We start from the raw sequence: 12591 nt of genomic DNA on the forward strand, positions 1-12591 counted from the left end.
GATCACATGCTGGGCTCAGGTGGGGGGCGGGGTGGGGGGGAAGGAAGGCAGAGAAAAGAATAGCATACTGATGACCCTGAACCTGACCGTCCTGCACTAGCTGAAGGGGCCTCCATGAGGCTAAAGCGAGGACTTGAGTCCAAGAGCACAGGTATGACCTTTCCCCTTCAGGATCCTTCCTCTAGGACATGGAAATGAGACAAGAACAACAATCCCAATAATGATAATAGTAGAGGCAGTGATAGCAGAATTTGGTGCTGGCATTTCTATATGTGTTCCAAGTGCTTCACATGCATAAATTCAATCCTGAAAGCAGGCTTATGAGGTAGGTGCTAAAACCACACCCATTTACAGAGGGGGAAACTGAAACAGAGCTTGTCATACAGCCCTTAAGAGAAGGCACCGGGATGTGAACCCAGGCCCTTCCTCCGCAATCCGTGCTCCTCACCTCCCAGGAAGGGGGTGGCTGGTGACTGGCTCCCAACTGAGCCAGTCCTGTTGGAGACAGGAATCCAGGTCTGGCCTCAGGCAGAGCCACCTTGGAAGACCAATGAGAGGCAGTGGAGTGTCGTGTGCCTGGGCCCGGATAAAGCTGACCTTGGTGGCTGTGTAGATTGGCCGATGAGCCTTCCAAGCTCTGGCTTTGTTTTCTTGAGCGCTTGTCTCGGAAAACTTGCCTGAATTCATGTGCGGTCTCCATAGGGGCAAAGTCTGTTACTTTTTCTCCCCAACAGGAATGTGGGTGGGCCTTATTAATTCCTCACCTGGGAATTATCCACTTTGTGGCAAAACCCCAGCTTCCAGGATGACTTAGCCCAGCTCCTCACCCGCCTCTGGAGTGGCCTCACTCATCACCGTTGCTCGGGGAATGCAAAATCACTTTAATATCGGCTAGAGACAAGTGTAATTAGGAAGGTAAATCTGCTGAAAAAAAAAATCATATTATGCAAATGTGATTAGCAATGACTTTCGGGTTCTTTGTTATCTGAGGGTTTCTCTTCCTTGGCACAAATGTGGAGAGTCGGCTGCTGCATTCACTGGGACGACTCTTACCGGGTGCCCAGGAAATGGGAGCCTACAGCCTTGGGCCATCGGAAGGGGGTTCCTCTGCCAATCCCCCTTGGGGAGTCTGTGCGTCCCCAGTCAGAGCCAATTCCTATAGAGGAGCCCCAGGGAGCAGACCCTCACTGGCCATAAGTCTCCCCGGGAGGGAAGGAGGCTCTTGGCTTCAGGCTAGAGCTGACCTTACAATAGAATGAGCTGGAGGTGTGGTCCTGGGATGGCTGGTTCCCACAGTGGGACCACCATGGTTTGAGGGTGTGACCTTGGCTCTCTGCCTGTGTGCACCACGGGGAGGCGGTCAGAGCCTGGAGTGGCTTCATGCCTGCTTGGGCCTGATGAATTACTTTACAGCAGAGATGTTTCTTCCCAGGATTAGAACACACAATGGATTCTGCCAGATTCGGGTCTTCTCTGGACACGGCTGCACATGTCACACACTCTGGCTTTCGGGGTTTCTTTTATGAGATAGAAAGGTGATAATAAAGGTGAGAATGTTAAAAAAAAAAAAAAAGAGGCACCTGCTTAGTGAGTACTTATTAAATACCAGGTACTGTGCCCACCTCATTTTATTTTTCTAACACTTACATGAGGTGGGCACTGTTATTAGTATTTCTCTATTTAGATTAAGAAACAGTATGAGATGATGGATGTTAACCGAACTTAACAGTGGTCGTCATGTAACAATAAATGTAAGTCACATCCTTATGCTGCATATTTCATACACTATTATATGTTAGTTACATCCCAGTAAAACTGGGAGGAAATCACTAAAAAAAAAAAAAAAGGAGGAAGCAAGCATAGAATGGTTAAGCGGTTTTCTCTGGGTCACCTTTGTCAGTAGCAGAGGCAGGATCTGAACTCAGGTTTAGCTTGATTCTGAGGTCTACACTGCCGGCCACGAAGCCGCTCTTCCCCGTGGGGCGTCACGCCAATGAGTCAGTGGTCAGAAACCTTCCTAAACTCCCATTCCTGTCTTGAGCATGCACATCCCTGACTGTGCCCAGATGACCCCAGTGAGACTTCCAGAAGTTTCTGGAAGCTGGCAGTCCCTGCTCTACCCTGGGAGGGTGGCCCTGACTCTCTACTCCTGGGACTCCTATACACTGATCACAGCCCACCCCTTACGGCTGTTGGGACACTTGGGTCTGGAGGAGATTGGGCGTCCTTTTGGGTCCCCTCGTAAGTCGCCCTCCAGTGCAACCCTGCTCTAGATTTCTGGGAGCCCATCATCTCTTTATGTACCCTCATTCCTCTCCTGTCCTTTTGGAGGCCCGGGGCCCCCCACTGTGACTCCCTCCCCCACTTCTGAAGGGACCTCGAAGCCTCAGGAAGTTCTTGCCCCAGGTGTGCTGCCTCTGGCGGGGTGTGGAGAAGCCAGGGCCACCTGGGGTGCAGAAAACAGCCGCCCCAGCCCTGCCCAGGGCCCCCGGGTCTGTGCAGCCTGCCCCAGTCCTCTCTGGCCAGCAAGCCAGGCACACATAGGCCCTTCTCAGACCTTCGTTTGCAACAGCCACCGGGTCATCCTCCTCCGTGGGGCGTCATCAGTCTGCTCAGACCTGACGTGTCCAAAGTCGGCCTCCTCTTGCCCACAGACCTGGTCTCTGTCAGTGCTCCAAATCCAGGAATGGCATCCGCGACCCCTTTCTGTCCCTCACTCCCACATCGAATGGATGCCAAATCTCTCGGATGCATGCTCTTTCCTCCCCTCTCCATCCACACTGCCTTGGATTAGCTCGCCACCTCTCTCCTGCATTCTTACAAAGTCTCCCCCCTCCCCCGCCCCCCCCGAGGTCAACACATCTGGCATCAGTGTTATCCCGGTTCACTCCGGCACTGTGGCCACAATACCGTTCTAACGCAAACTGTCGATGGCTGTCCATTGCCTACGAGTGACAGCAAAATCCTTGGACAACATCCGAAGCCTAACATGGCCTGGCCTCCACCTCTCCAGCCCACGTCCCCACTGCTCCTCACAGGACACTCCAGACCAATCCGCTTTTCCTTATAACACGCCCCTATGTCTGCGATGCCTTCCCTTCTTCCCTCAGGGACAATGTGAGACTGTGCCCCACGCTGCCCTGTAAACTCTGTCGGCTCCCGGACCTGTGTGGATACTTCTCCCCACATTGTCCAGCACTCTGTCTGCTGCCCTTTTACAGCCCGGATTACACTGCAGTTATTGGTTTATACACCTGTCTCCCAATTGGCCAACAGCCCCCGGAGGGCAGGCACGCAGGCTTATTTATTGCTGAGTCCCCAGCCCGGCAGATGGCCCGGCACATAGTAGGTGCTCAATTAGTGCTGGTTGAATCGAATTTCCTCAGAACTCCTGGAATTGATTCAATTTGGAAACAACATTGTATCCATAGAATTGATTCTTGCCTCCCCTGAAGGCATATGATTCTACAATTCACCTCCTCATCGGCTGTTTTGTTTTTTTTTTTGTTTTGTTTTTTGTTTTTTTTCAGAAAACAAAACTCCCATTTCTGGGCAGAACTGAGCGCGTAGACCGTGTGGGAGGGGCAGGAGGCCTTGAAGCAGAGTGGGCCTTGCTTTTCACAGCGAAAGGTATGTGGCTTTGAAGACACCCCATCGTGTCACGGCGCTGAAAGACTGGGGGCTTTGCTATATTACTTTCCACAATTGAGCCAGAGGCTAAAAGTAGCCTTCCTTCTTCCTGGCTGGCAAACAGGGGGAATAAATTACCCAGGCACTAAAAGTTGCATTAGGCAAATAAACATTTCGACAAGAATTATACGTGACATTCAAGAGAAAGCAAATAAACCCTAAGTTATGGGGACCTGACAAAGCTCTAGGAAAATTAAGTAACTAAAAATTGTTAGAAGCTTTGAAACCTTCCCTGCTTCTGCCCCCACTGCAGGGGCTCAGAGCGATACCACGTGTCCCCTGTCGTGTGTCTCCAGAGGAATCCCCAGGTGCCTGGGACCTCAGATCTGGAGGAACTTCAGAGGGCCTCTGGACCAGTGTTTGTAAAACACTGTTCCATGGAACCCTAGTGCTGCAGAGGTACCACAGGGTCTGCGGGGAGGGGCAGCCTAGAAGGCAAGGCCCCTCCACCCCCTCCATCTAGGGAAGTTTCTCTTCAATTGGCATTATATTAATGAAGGATTCCAGGGAGCTCTCTCCTGTGTGATTTGAAAACCACTGCATGTATGAGCAAACATACACCTGCTAGAGAAATTTCTATTAGAACACTTCAGCAAATAATTGTTCAGCCTCTTTTGAACACCTCCGATGACAGGGAACTCATTCCAAGATTTTCAGACAGATCCAGGTTTCTCTACCTTCCTTTGCACTAGATTCCCATCCCAGGACTCTGGTGCCAGGGGCTTGAGCTCGAATCCAGACTGCCCCTTCCTCACTATGGAACACCAGGCAGCTTCCGAAGTTCTCCGTGTCTCAGTTCCCCCCATCTGTAAAAACGAGGTAACGTGCAGGGGCGCCTGGGTGGCTCAGTCGGTGAACCATCTGACTCTCGATCTCGGCTCAGGTCATGATCTCACAGTTCATGAGTCTGAGCCCCACGTGGGGCTCTGCTTGGAATTCTCTGTCTCTGTCTGTCTCTCTCAAAATAAATAAAAAATAAACTTAAAAAAAAAAGGAGATAACGTGTATTAGTTTCCTGTGACGGCTGTAACAAATCACCCCCAACTCTGAGGCTTAAAACAACACACATCATACAATTTTGGAGGTCAGAAGTTCAAAATGGTCTTTCGGAGTTAAATGAAGGGGTCTCGGGCCACGTGCCTGCTGGAGGCTCCAGGGAGAACCCTTGCCTTTCCAGAGGCCACGTTTATTCCTTGGCTCATGACCCTTTCCTCCAACTTCACGGCACATCACTCCAGTCAGGATCACCTTCTGTCACCACATCCCCTTCTCTGTCTCAGGCCCTCCCGCCTCCCTCTCTTATGAGGCCAGATAAGCCAGGATAACCTCGCCGACTCAGGATCCTTAATTTAATCACACTTGCAAAGTCTCCTTTGCCATACGCACGGTTCCAGGGGTTAGAATGTGGGCATCACTGGGGGGCTGTTGTTCTGTCCATCACATAACCATAGCGCCCACCTCAGAGGCTTGTGGTAAAGGTTCAGTGAGGAAGCACCCCTCACGAGTGCTTTGCACGGAACCCGGCACGCAGACGGAGGTCAGCAGGCCTAAGTCAAATATTCATCCCGTGTGTGACTCACCTCCTCCCTCAAGCCCTCCTACAGCTCAAGGACAGAATGTACCAGACCTTGGCGTTCAGATGATGGGGTCTTGTAGGGCCTGCCCAGGAGTTTGGACTGAGGCCCGTGGCTGTAGGAAGCCTTGGGGGTTGTTTAAGCAGGGGAGGGCCATGGCAGATACCCTGTTTAGGAGGGCCTTGCTGACCGCAGTGTGGCTTGCAGGAGACAAAGCAGGTGCCGGGAGAATGGGTTGGAAGCTGCACCTTAGTCCGAGTGACATGAGCAGGACTGGACCCGGGCTGGGGAGCGGTGGCCAGATTGAAGGACCATTTCGGAAGTGGAGGTGGGAGGACTTGATTGGTGGGGGCACGCAGGAGGCAGGGAAGAATCCAGGAGGATTCCCAGCTTCTGGCTTTGGCTGCTGGGGACATGTGAGCATCGGTGACTGAAGATGGGGAGGGGACTCGAGGGGGCGGGGCTGGTGAGCTCAGCTCGGAGCCCCGCTGGATTGGAAATGCCAGCGGGGCACCCCGGACAGGGGGTCCGAGAGGGAGCTGGATAGATGAGTCTGCGGTGTGGGGGAGAGCACGGAGCGGGAGATGGCTTCTGAGAGCCCGAGGTGGTACCCGAGGGCCTGCTGGGGGGCCAGAGCCCCGCAGAGTGGGAGGCGGAGGGATGGGGGTATACACCGGGACGCTACAGCGTTCACGGGACTAAAGAAGGGTGGTCAAGGACAGAGGAGCCATAGCCGTGGTGGGGGAGGCCCGAGAATGCAGCCCCCCCCCATTCATCCTCACGCAGCTGCACCTGCCAGAGGGCTCTTACCTGCCGCTGCGCACCTGGGACCACACTCGGGGGGACACTAGCGATGCATCCCTCCCGTTTGCCGGGAACTTGCCGGTTTCATCAGCAACGTCACCCTGTCTTCTTTCATCTGTGCAGCCAACCTGCTTTGGAGGGATTTTTCCTTTTAATTTTAAAGATGAAGATGTTGAGGCTCCACGAGGCCCAGAGACTTGCTTTGAGGCCCGTAGCTAGTGGGGGTCTGAGCCAGGGCTTGAACCCGTGTCTCCTGACTGCTGTGGGATCCAAAGCCTTCACGCAGACTCCGTGCCCGGAGGGGGCAAGCCTCAGGGGGCCCAGGGTGTGTTGGGAGCCTGCAGACTTACAGGGACGGGGCGGGGTAGAACTTCAGATCTAAGACCTTTTTTCTTTCTTCTCAGAGGGAAGGAAGGTCCCACGCTCCCCAGTCTCAGGCATTTCATCAAAGTCCCACTCACTGGGAGCTGACAGTGAAAACTGTCTTGGGAAGCTCAAGGTAGGATCTTAAGGCAAGGGTCCTAGGCAGGGTTGGCCTCCAGACTCCCAGGATGGCATAGTGATTGGCTCCTAATATGTGCCCGGCTCTGTTCTGAGTGCTTCACATAGAGTAACTCACCGAATCCTTGCAACAGCCCTATAAAGCGGGCACTGCTGCGGTCCCCATTTCACGTGAGGGCCCAGGTGTACCAGTCGCCGGGCCACCTCTGCTCTTCCCTATGATGTCAGGGATAGAGAGGTAGGAGGCAGGACCTCCCCAGCCTAGCTTGGCCTCCTCTTTGTTGGATCCATCTTGGAATTTCATTCTCATGAGGCAACGAGGTGGGGGCTGTCACAGGAGGGTGGGCCAGAGTTGGGCCGAGATGGTCTTCCCTTCAGCAGGGATCAGGGCTCTGGGACATCTTCTGACCCCGGGCAGTGCCCTCACCCCGCCCCGCAACCTCTCTGAGCTTTAATTTCCTTATGCATCAAACAAGACTAATAGTTCCTTCCCCGGGGGGCGCCTGGGTGGACCAGTCAGTTAAGTGTCTGACTCTTGATTTCGGCTCAGGTCGTGATCCCACGGTACCGGAGTTCGAGACCCACATCGAGCTCTGTGCTGACAGCATGGAGCCTGCTTGGGATTCTCTCTCTCCTTCTCCCTCTGCTTCTCCCCAGCTTGCGTGCACTCTCTCTCTCTCCCTCCCTCCCTCTCTCTCTCTTTCAAAACAAAATAGCTCCTTCCTCCCAGGGTGGTGGTTTGCCTCCAAATTCTCCTTCTCCTTTATCACCATCGTCCCAGGAGCAGGTACCTTTTGCTGCAGGCCAGGACCCGTTTCTGGTGCTTCTCTCATCATTGGCCCTTTCTCCCTTCCAGCAGCCCTGTAAAGTGGGTATTAGGATCCCTCCAAAGGAGAAGGACACTGGGGCCCAGAAAGGCAAAGTAACTTTCCTGAGGCCACCCAGCCTGTAAGTCACAGTCAGGCCTGGATGCGAGCCAGGGCTCGGCCACACTGTATCTGGGTAGCTGGCCTGGCACGCAGCGGGCGCTCCGCACACATGGGTTTCCCTTTTCTTCTGCTCAATATTCCGTTGGCAAAGGATTTTGCCATCTCGGCAAAAAAAAAAAAAAAAAAAAAAAAAAAAAAAGTCCTCCCTGCCAAGGGCCAAAAGCTTTCCACTGGGAGTTCAAGATCCTGGTAGGCCTGAAGATGGGGCAAGGGGCGTCTGGTCCCCCCACTCTCCTGCAGCCCCCCTGAGCATCCACACCCCAGGGGCCTGCCTTCCCCACCATCATCCTTGTCAGCTACCCCCCACCCCCCACCCCCCACCCCCGGCGAACTTGGAGCCCCTCTGCGGCAGGGAATCTAAATTTAGACCCTGTGCTCTGTTAACTCTGTGAATAATGCTAATTAGCATAACAATTCCTCCTGCAATTAAGTTGGGGAGGGGGTGAGGGGGTGGTGCTTGGTCCTAGAGGAAATTACAGGGGGAGCCCTCTCTTATTGCCAGTTTTGGGAGGCCTCACTCAAGGTGTCTCCTTGGCGTGGCTCTCTTCTTGGCTGGCTGGATCCAGAAAATGCCTCTTTGGGGTGGAGGGAGGGAGTGTCTGTCTCTAACCTCATTGTGATGTGTTATTGGTGCATGTATTAAAGTGCAGCTCGGAGCCCTGCGTGGCAATGAATTAGGTTTTGTAAGCAAGCTGTCACCTGCTCTGAAAGGTGTGAAAAAATTATGAACCGCATTGTCCTGGAAACCACAAAACAGCACTTCCTCCCTGAAGTAAACACATAAGTTTGGGATATGAAGTTGAAGTGAAGTTATATTTGGAATTTAAATGTATTTGTTTAGGGAGACTTGCCAATTCTCTTGACCCAGCAACGCCAAGCTGCCTACATGCGGGTCAGGATAACGCTCCAGTCCAGAAGCCACCAGCTGAACCCGGAGACTCCACCTGCTGCTTCTGTCCTTCCCTTGGGGATGTCGGGAAGTCTGACACCCCCGTTGGCTGGGACAAGGTGGGGCAGATGAAGAAGGGTCAGCCCATCAGGCATTTACAGATAGCTCTGAAGCTCCTTTCCCTGGTTCTCTTGAATACTTTCAGGGCACTTTTTTTTTAAGACTCTACCTCCGGGCGCCTGGGGGGCTCCGTCAGTTAAGCCTCGGACTTTGGCTCAGGTCGTGATCCCGTGGTTCATGGGTTCGAGCCCTGCATCGGGCTCTGTGCTGATGGCTCAGAGCCTGGAGCCTGCTTGGGATTCTGCGTCTCCCTCTCTCTCTGCCCCTCCCCCACTGGTGCTCTGTCTGTCTTTCAAAAATAAACATTAAAAAAAAAAAAGACTCTACCTCATTCTCATCTCCCTCTTCTGGGCATTCTTTCTGAGTAGCATAGAACAGAGACGCACTCTCCCCTCCATTGCTCTGGTCACTATACCTCTATTGATGCAGCCTAACTGAGGTCACGCATTTGTAAGCAGCCATATGACTCTCTTGGCTCATGCGGAGCTGGTGCACAGCTAAAACTGCACTGAAAGAATTCATTCATTCATTCATTCATTCACACATTCCCTATCTGCGCTAGGCATTTTGCTACTCCCTGGGGAGGTGAGGGAGAGATGAATCAGACCTAGTCCCAGCCTAGGTGGAAGGCACGACTCCCTGGGGAGAGAGAGAACGGGAATGGGATCCAATGAGAGGCACTAGGAAGGAGGCATGTGCGAAGGGGACATCTGGTGCCATGAAGGGTGGGTAGGACTTTGACAGCTCGTGTTCACAAGAACTTGTGCCGATTCAAGTGCCTCCATATTTTGTGCCTGAGACTCTGGTACCTGAGAGTAGGGGCAGGATGTTAGATTGATCTCAAATAAAGGGCTGCCTTGGTGCTAGACTATCCGTGGCGAGCCTGGGATGTGCCATTCAAATAAATGAGCTTCCTGTCTTGTGTAGGGTCATTCAGAGTCAACCCAGGTGCTTCAAAATGTCCTATGTGTGCCACTCAGGAACATTACAAAGAGGAGAGGGCCAGTCCGAGCATCTTTAGCAAGTTCTTTCGGCGGCTCAATTGCCCCCGCCTGCCCCCCACCATGGTCTCCTACCTGTTCTGTCACCAGGGGTTACCGAAGCCCCCCTTTTACCCGCTGCTGCCCTGACCACTCTCTCCTGCCAAGTGCTTACCTGGCCGTCCCTTAGTGCCCTAGGGCTCCTCAATGCTGTGTGTCCAGTGTTTTCTTCTTTTTTAGGCCCTCTGCTAAGTGCCTGGGGACCCAAAGCCCCTGGAGGCAGGTATCGTTCAGCTTGTTAACTGAAGCTTTAGAAGTTTCAAGTCTCAAGTTGCAACCCAGGATTCCTTGTCGGGAAGTGGGAGAGCTAGGATCTGGTACCACGTCCCATCCGTGCTTCCCTTTCCCTCGGGGCAGGGCCCTTGGATGGAGACCCAAGTTCCGTACTCAGTTCAATGGCTTTAATTTCTGGATGCCAAGTCAGGGCTCGCGTCCTGACAGGTGGTTGATAGGTGGCCTGACCCAGGCTCTCCCTTACAGGACCTGCCAAGAGGCCTGGCACTTGACCCACTGTTTGGTCGACACTTGGTCCGACCTGTATCTTGCCACATGGGCTAATATGGGGACAAATGGAAGCTGAAGTCCAGCCCGTCCCAGAGCCTTGAGCCGTCGGATCATCCCTACTCCCCTGAACCAGAGCCAGGGCGCAGGCAGGCAGATGGGCCATCAGTGAGAGGCAAGACCACATCCTTCCTTGTGAAGATGAGGCCCACTGAGGTCCACTGGGCAGATGAGATGATGCTTGGTACACACACACACACACACACACACACACACACACGAGAGCTGGCACCTTCTGCATCACCGTGCGGAGCTAGCTGCTGGCTCTTGGTGATGATGGATGCCTCTCCGTGTGTCGCTCAGCTCTGTTCCCTCCTTATTCTGCACGCAGGGCTCACTGAGTAAATGGCTCCACCCGGCTGCCTGGCAGGGGTGGTAGATGGAGGGACTGGGGGAGGGAAGGAGGAGTGGAGCCATTTGTCTGGGGCACCGGGAGGGGGGCTGGCCACTTACGGCGGTGATGGATGGTGACTCTGCTCTCTGCCATCTGTTGGGGCTGGCAGGCTGCTTTAGCACAGCACTGCACACCTGGCCGGGGCGTCCCTGTGGAGATGGGCCCGCCTTTGCTGGGGCCTGGGGACCGGGCTTCTGATGCCCTGGGGCAGGAGGCTGGCAGGCAGGAGCTGGGCGGTGCTCCCTGGGCCCCGGCGTGGGGAAGATGCCACATATTCTGAGAAGCGGGCCTGGTGGGCCAGTCCCGTCCCCTTCCCCCACTCACCTGCTTTCTTTGCCATTGGCCCGAGCCTCTGTGAAGAGAAGGGGGGCTGTGGCTGGGCGCTCCTGGGCCAGGCAGAGCCCATCAGAACTTAGCTGTCTCCTTTCCTTGGTAAGGATTGTGTGCAAAGCCCCCAGCGCAGCATTTGGCACATGTGTGCTGAATGGAAACAAAGCGGGTGGGACTGGGATCCTCCTTCCCCTCCAGGTCACGTGGCTACTTGGGCGGAAGACGGGAGGGAGGTGTCTTGGCCCTGCGAGCCACACCCTTTCCGTGCTGTGCCCACCCTCTAGGATTCCAGAATGTTAGCGTCGTAAGGATCCTGGGAGGCCGGCTGCTCAAAATCGGCTCATCTTTGCGCTGGGGGTGTAGTGGTGAGCATGGCCATCTTCCGAAATCATCGAATCTACAGGTGGGAAGCGGAGGCACAGAGAAGGGACGGCCAGCTTCGTGGCCTGCAGCACCCTGTCTTTCCCGCTCAAACCCTCCCTCTCTCCCTAGCTGGCCTCGCCCTGGGGCCCAGAACTAGACCATGGGTGCCTGGCCCTGTCTTGGTGCTTGGGCTTCCGTCGTTACCCCTCCTCAGGCCTCTGCTGCTCCCCCCAAACCTTCACCCACGGGGCTCACCCCCTTCTCTGCTGCGTCACACTGTGCGGACCTCACCGTCCACATAGGAGTCCAAAACCCACGTCCTCCTCCAAGACAGAACGGCAGTGTTGGGGGAGTTAGCACACCGCCCGGCTCAGGCCTCCTCCGGGGAGCCCACGCTGGGGCCTGGGGAGTTGGCTGCTCCGGGCTGCTCAGGGATGAGCTGACCCTCAACCTCGGCTCCGGGTTGAGTTTAAGTGGAGCCAAAGAGAAACAAAAAGCGGGCCGTTTTCGCCACACCCGAACCGGCAGGGGCAAACCCATAGCTGGTCCAGGCATACGAGCGGATTCCTTTTAAAGTGGAGTTAGGGGGTGCCTGGGCTCAGTCGGTTAAGCGTCCGACTTCGGCTCAGGTCGTGATCTCACAGTTTGTGGGTTCGAGCCCCGCGTTGGGCTCTGTGCTGACAGCTCGGGGCCTGGAGCCTGCTTCAGATTCTGTGTCTCCCTCTCTCTCTGCCCCTCCCCTACTCATGCTCCGTCTCTCTCTCTCCTTCAAAAATAAATAAACATAAAGACATCTTTAAATAACAAAATTAAAGCGGAGTTAGGGATGCTTCGGATGGAAGAGACAGCGTGAGTGAAGGCGTGGTAGCAAGAAAGTCAACTGAAACCCTAACAAATTTTTGAAACAAACAAATTTGTTTGGTTGAAATAGAAATTGCAAAGAGGCATCACCTTTTGTCCCTGCCTTTGGGGAACTGCTTCACTGTGGAGAGGGGAGAAATAGTCCAAGGGAGAGAACAAAATCCTCATCCTTCAGAGGGAATTAAGAAGAGTGAGGATGATATAGCTGCAATCTGGAAGGGCTTCTTGGAGGAAGTGGCATTTTGACTTCCAGGTCATGCTGGATCCTCCTTTCCTGTAGGGCCCGGGGACAGGAGACAAAAAACACTCTCGGGGACCTGGGATAACAACTAGATGGTCTCACCCACCTTCCCTCTGGGCTCTGACGAAAGAAAAGAAACCCTACTGGCCCCCCCCCGCCCCCCGTGTGCCTGCTGGTGGGAGGCACACTCCTCCAGATCACAGTCTCAGGACAACCTTGGGAGAGGCATCGTGG

This window comes from Lynx rufus, unplaced genomic scaffold, assembly GCF_022079265.1.
Source record: "Lynx rufus isolate CCGP_SWC_20201006 ecotype Redwood Valley unplaced genomic scaffold, mLynRuf1.p SCAF_2, whole genome shotgun sequence".
Taxonomy (NCBI): Eukaryota; Metazoa; Chordata; class Mammalia; order Carnivora; family Felidae; genus Lynx; species Lynx rufus.